This window comes from Salvelinus sp. IW2-2015, linkage group LG19 (assembly GCF_002910315.2).
Source record: "Salvelinus sp. IW2-2015 linkage group LG19, ASM291031v2, whole genome shotgun sequence".
NCBI classification, from domain to species: Eukaryota; Metazoa; Chordata; class Actinopteri; order Salmoniformes; family Salmonidae; genus Salvelinus; species Salvelinus sp. IW2-2015.
This window is the reverse complement of record NC_036859.1, coordinates 35,840,528-35,846,842: the sequence shown is the minus strand read 5'-3', so window position 1 is coordinate 35,846,842 and position 6,315 is coordinate 35,840,528. Positions and strand designations below refer to the sequence as shown.

The 6,315-nt window shown below is 42.0% G+C and overlaps 2 long non-coding RNA genes across 2 annotated transcripts in view; both read left to right on the top strand.

The window, feature by feature from the left end:
• The first annotated feature begins 55 nt into the window (after nt 1-55).
• Nucleotides 56-1,340, top strand: LOC139029359 (uncharacterized). The gene is made up of 4 exons (XR_011481672.1): nt 56-117; nt 942-998; nt 1,121-1,147; nt 1,268-1,340. It is a non-coding gene; the product is annotated as an uncharacterized lncRNA (long non-coding RNA).
• Nucleotides 1,341-3,403: 2,063 nt separating this feature from the next.
• The window catches only part of LOC139029358 (uncharacterized), a 17,031-nt gene continuing 14,119 nt past the window's right edge, over nt 3,404-6,315 (top strand). The window contains exons 1-3 of the long non-coding RNA XR_011481671.1: nt 3,404-3,418; nt 3,577-3,624; nt 4,243-4,317. This is a non-coding gene — a long non-coding RNA (uncharacterized lncRNA). The remainder of the gene's footprint in view (nt 3,419-3,576; nt 3,625-4,242; nt 4,318-6,315) is intronic.

The window sequence follows — 6,315 nt, the reverse complement described above, 5'->3', positions numbered from 1 at the left end:
TGTGTGTTGTGTATGTGTCTTTGGTCAGTGTAATATTTAACTGACTCTTCCCCTAGGGCATCCCAGGCCTCAAGGACCAATGGGCCAACCAGGTTCCCAGGATGCAATGGGACAGAGGTGGAGTTACAATGGCGATGTCAGCAAACATCTCTCTCTATGTGAACCTCTCTGACAAAAAAAGGTATCACCCCAAGCTATCCAGATGTAGACAAGACTCACAGATACTCTAGTTAGACAGCAGGATCATCACTACCGTCTATCTTCACACAGTATCACAATCATCCCATATCATGGCACCCTATTCCCTAATATGGATCAGACTAAGTGTCCACTAGTTTTTCTGTTAAAAGGTAATGCATTATGTGGGTGTAACGATGTACGCTGAGAGTCAGGAAGCAAGTTCAGTGACTGAAAACATTTCATTAATAAATGGAACAAAACAAGAAACACAAACAGAGCACCGACAAGGAACAGGAACAATGACGACTGGGGAAGGAAACCAAAGGGAGTTTTTTTTTTAACCTTTATTTAACTAGGCAAGTCAATTAAGAACACATTCTTATTTTCAATGACAGCCTAGGAACAGTGGGTTAATTGCCTTGTTCAGGGGCAGAACGACAGATTTTTACCTTGTCAGCTCTGTGATTCAATCTTGCAACCTTGCGGTTACTAGTCCAACACTCTAACCACTAGGCTACCTGCCGCCAGTTAGGTAAGCCTAGTGACATATATAGGGCAGGTAATCAAGGAGGTGATGGAGTCCAGGTGAGGCGTCATTATGCACAGATGCGTGTAACGATGGTGACAGGTGTGCACCATAACGAGCAGCCTGGTGGCCTAGAGGCAGGAGAGGGAGCACACGTGACAGTAGGGTAATGGTGTTCCACTTAGGACGTGGCGCCACATTCATTCTAAGTGATGTTAACAACATGTCTCCACAGGGTGACAGAGGTCCTACTGGTCCAGCTGGTCCCAGTGATGGTGATGATGGATTAAGAGTAAGATGGACGGATACACAACTTTTTTTTATTTGTGTGTTTAACTACTGTCTGTCATAATATTTTTTTTTTGTTGTCATGTTCATATTTGTCTTTCTTTTTATTTATTTTTTATTTTTTAGGGTTTACCTGGAGCACCTGGGCCAAAGGTAATCTCTCCGGCTCTTCTTCCTTCTCCTGCTCATTCCTTCTTCATCATCATTATCACCATCATTGTCATTATAATTATCAGCAGAATTAACATTTTGTGTGCATGTGTGTGTGTGCAGGGTGAATCCCAAATGTTAATTGGGATTGGACAGCCAGGGAGACCTGGACCCCGAGGAAGGCACGGTTACCAGGTAACTCACAGCAACCCATAATATAGCATCACTCTATTCCTCTGTCTATCTTCTCCTCAAGCTTCAGTTCCGTCCTCCACTTCCTCTATACTTCCTATTCAACCTTTTTCTCAATCCAAAATGGACCTCTGCTTCCTGCACGTGTAGAGATCAGAGAGGTTTTGATGAGTGTATGTGTAGTAGAAACTCACTCCTCAGCCTGCCCTGAAGTGTTGCCCCTTACGGCATTGAAGAAGGTCTTAATTGGTGGCGTGTTAGGTTGAAATGCTCCAGCAGGGTGGTCACGTGTGTTTGCAAGGCAGATGTCCCGAGTTTGAGCCAGGTATGAGCCCGATCAGAGGGAAGAGGTATTCACTAAGCAAGCAATATGGTAATACGGATCATCTTGCACACTGATAGGCAAGATGACAGTTTCACTATGAAAACACTAATCAAATCCTTTCAGACATCCACTAGTGCATTATGGGTTATGGGCTGGGCATTCTTCTCTTCTCCTGATCAGAAGCTAGGTTTCCATGCCAATATTCACAAAATCTGCATAAAGAAAATATGTGCATTTTCCCACCAGATGTGTGTCCACCAAACAGATTGTTTTTGCGTATAAAAATCAGTGTGTGATGACGTAGTGCACGCAAAATGTAATTTTTCGCTTACGTTTTCATGTACCGAATAAAAATCAAATGTTCAATGTGTTTCCATTGCATTTTCAACTCTACCGATAGTTTTGTCACAAACTGTTGCGTTAAATAGAAAATGTGCCTACTCTGGTCTTGGCATGTGCGCTCTAGCCAACAGCTCGCTGATACAGTGTGGGTAGGCTGTGAGGGTAGGTTAGTCTACATGATGAGGTTATTATTATGGCTAATTATTGAAAGGAGCATCAAACTCATTCCATGCACTTTCACCACCCTGTGAAGTTAATCTGTGAGAGAAAAATTACATATTTACCTGATTTGTTTAATATTAATAGTTATCAATGAATTTGCTTAACTATAGACATTTATATTCTACCAATCCCTTTTAGCTCTCAGCAGTTGGTCTAGGCGTATAGTCAAGGACATTCTTGGCGACTCCGGTTGGAGATAAACTTGAGGAACAGAAAAGACCTGTATTGTTTCCAATCATCTTTGCTTCTGAACAACTCGGTCACACGGTATAAGACAAAGAGCCTCTGAGAAGTGACCACAGTTCTTCAGTCCATCCTGTTCTTCTCATATCTTCCAAGGGCACAGCTGTGTGGAGATATGAGGTGAACAGAGGCTGGCTTGAACATCGTTGACAATTCGATCAGCAGAAAGGAGTAACGTTATCACTTGTTTGTGCGCTGTGACCTCACACACCCGATACACATAGCCACGAAGAAGAAAACAAGCTAGCTTATGATGCCCCGATCTGCCAGGATATAGACATTTAACCATCTGTCTGTGGTGTCTTCCAGGGATCCTATCAGAGATAGACATTAAACCATCTGTCTGTGGTGTCTTCCAGGGATCCTATCAGAGATCGACATTAAACCATCTGGTCTGTGTTGTCTTCACAGGGATTCCTATCAGAGATAGACATTAAACCATCTGTCTGTGGTGTCTTAAGGGATCCTATCAGAGAATAGACATAAAACATCTGTCTTGGTGTCTTCCAGGGATCCTATCAGATGACTAGACATTAAAACATCTGTCTGTGGTGTCTTCAAGGGATCCTATCAGGAGATAACCATTACACCATCTGTCTGTGGTGTTTACAAGGGTGTCCCACGGGGTAACAGGACCGACAGGACAACAAGGGGACATTGGACCCCGTGGGTGTCGTTGTGAGTGAATTATTGCGCCGGTCTCAAAACTGTGTTATAAATGTTTTATGCTATATTATGTATTGTCTGTTTGTCTTCTTCAATGACATGTTCACCAGAGATGACATTGGATTTGTTTTACTGTCAGTACTGTACTGCTCATGTAGGCTTTGTAACAGTCAGTTCTCTTGTGTTGTGATGTAACTAGGTATAGTTATGTCTTGACCTCTTTTCCCTGGTTCTACTACTCTCTATCTAGGATTTGCTAGGTCTGACCGGCCCCAGGGTTAAAGGTAATAGGTCACAGGTGTTGTGTGTTGTGTGTGGTGTGGTGTGTGTGGTGTGTGTGTGTGTTGTGTGTGTGTGTGATGTGTGTGTGTGTGTGTGGTGTGTGTGTGTGTGTGTGTGAATGTAGCTCAGCTGATGCTGTAACTGATGTTATTTGCTGTAGGGTCAAGAGGGACGCAGCTCCAGTATCCCTGGCTCTCGTGGTCCAAAGGTAAAGACACTACTTCACTGTAACTCACATTATGTTGTACCATTCATTCCACGTGTCACTCGCCTATATCCCTTATTCTTCATATTGTCTCCATAAACTGAGTCTATCAATTGGAATGCTTGAAATGCTCACTTTTAATTCTTGATTATATCTGACATTGTATATGCTAAAGCTCTTACGCTGAAGCTCATAACCCTACATATAATTTTACCTATACAGCATCCAATTACTTCAGTCAAAGGCCTTTTAAAATTGTGTCATTGAATGTTTTGTTTTTAGGCTATGTTTTGTAGTCGATAAGACATGACCACCACCTCTGCACTGCCACCACATGGCCAGTCTGTGAGCTGCACTTGAAATATGAAGTCGGGAATGCTTTCGATGTGTGTTTTTCTTGTTTGAAATGACATGTGTAACATAATGTGAACGTGTGTCATCATGTTTAATAATTATCTGTACTAACCCTCCTACCCTCTTGGACCAGGTTTCTCTCATTTAATGAGTCATTCTAGCATCATGATGTATAACTATATATATAACTAGCATACAGGTGGATGAAATTTGAATTCCATTCCAACTACAGGAAATATGTGTGACTGGTTCCCTTTTCTCTTGAAGGGACACCAAGGGCCCCCTGGAGTCCCTGGACCCAAAGGGATCAAGCTATATGCCCACGCTCCCTCCGATTTGAAGGTATAGTCACACCAAGTCAGACCTAGGTTTAAATACTACACTGAACACAAAATAGAAATGCAACATATTTCATGAGCTGAAATAAAATATCCCAGAATTGTTCCATATGCACCAAAAAATGAATTTCTCTTCAATTGTTGTGCACAAATGTGTTTACATCCCTGATAGTAGGCATAGTGTAGCATGTCGGGATAATTGTCACGCCCTGGCCATAGAGAGGCTTTAATTCTCTATTTTGTTTAGGCCAGGGTGTGACTAGGGTGGGCATTCTAGTTTCTTTATTTCTATGTTTTCTATTTCTTTGTGTTTGGCCGGGTGTGGTTGTCACGTTCCTGACCTGTTTTCTGTTGTTTTTGTATGTGTTAGTCGGTCAGGGCGTGAGTGTGGGTGGGCAGTCTATGTTATGTGTTTCTATGTTGGTTAATGGGTGACCTGATATGGTTCTCAATTAGAGGCAGGTGGTTTTCATCTCCTCTGATTGAGAACCATATTAAGGTAGGTGGTTTCACATTGTTTGTTGTGGGTGGTTGTCTCCTGTGTCTGTGTCGTTATTGCACCATACGGGACTGTATCGTTCGTTCGTTCGTTCGTTCATTTATTTGTAGTCTGTACTTGTTCGTGCGTTCTTCGTTGTATGTAAGTTCGTAAGTCAAGGTTTGTCTACTTCGTTTGTTGTTTTGTAGTGGGTTAAAGTGTTTCCGTGTTTTTTTCGTCTTTTCTTTAAATAAATAATATGTCAAATTACCACGCTGCGTTTTGGTCATCCGATCCTTCTCGCCTCTCCTCGTCTGATGAGGAGGACGAAGTAGAAGAGCGTTACAGTGGTTCTCAATCAGAGGCAGCTGTCTATCGTTGTCTCTGATTGAGAACCATACTTAGGCAGCCCTTTTTTCCACCTGTCTTTGTGGGAAGTTGACTTTGTTTAGGGCACATAGCCTTCAGCTTCACGGTTAGTTTTTGTAGTGTTTATTCTTTTGTTCTGCGTCATTTTTATTCAATAAAGGAAAATGTACACTCACCACGCTGCACCTTGGTCCTCTTCTTTTAACGGCCGTGACAATAATAAAAGGCCACTCTAAAATGTGATGTCTCAAGTTTTGAGGGAACGTGCAATTAGCAGAGCTGTTGCCTGAGAATTGAATGTCCATTTCTCTACCATAAGAGGTCTACAACGTCGTTTTAGAGAATTTTGCAGTACATCCAACCGGCCTCACAACCGTAGACCACATGTAACCAGTGCCAGCCCAGGACATCCACATCTGGCTTCCTCACCTGCGGGGTCGTCTGAGACCAGCCAGCTGGACAGCTGATGAAACTGAGGACTATTTCTGTCTGTAATAAAGCCCTTTTGTGGGAAAAAAAACTAATTCTGATTGGCTGTGCCTGGCTCCCCAGTGGGTGGGCCTTTGCCTTCCCAGGCTCACCCATGGCTGTGCTCCTTCCCAGTCATGTGAAATCCATAGATTAGGGCCTAATGAATTTATTGAAATTGACGGATTTCCTCATTATAAACTGTAACTCAGTAAAATCAATGAAATTGTTGCATGTTGCGTTTTATATTTGTGTTCAGTATAATTTGAAATCGTTCAAATATTTTGAGCATTTGCATTTGCATGCCTGTAGTGTCAAGTGGGTGGGGTTTGCACTTTTGGGACTTTTCTATTGGTTTCACTGCAGGCAAGCTCAATCAAGCAGAACGCAAAGTTTTTCATGAGCTAGCTTTTTGGTGCCCGTAACTGTGACCTGATAATAATCAGATTAAGGTTAATATTATCATTACTGTGATGAATCAAGAAATACTGTGATGTGTGGAGTAATGTTACTATCTAATACTATGATGGATGGAGTACTGTTACTATCTAATACTGTGATGTGTGGAGTAATGTTACTATCTAATACTGTGATGTGTGGAGTAATGGTACTATCTAATACTGTGATGTGTGGAAATGTTACTATCTAATACTATGAATGGATGGAGTAATGTTACTATCTAATACT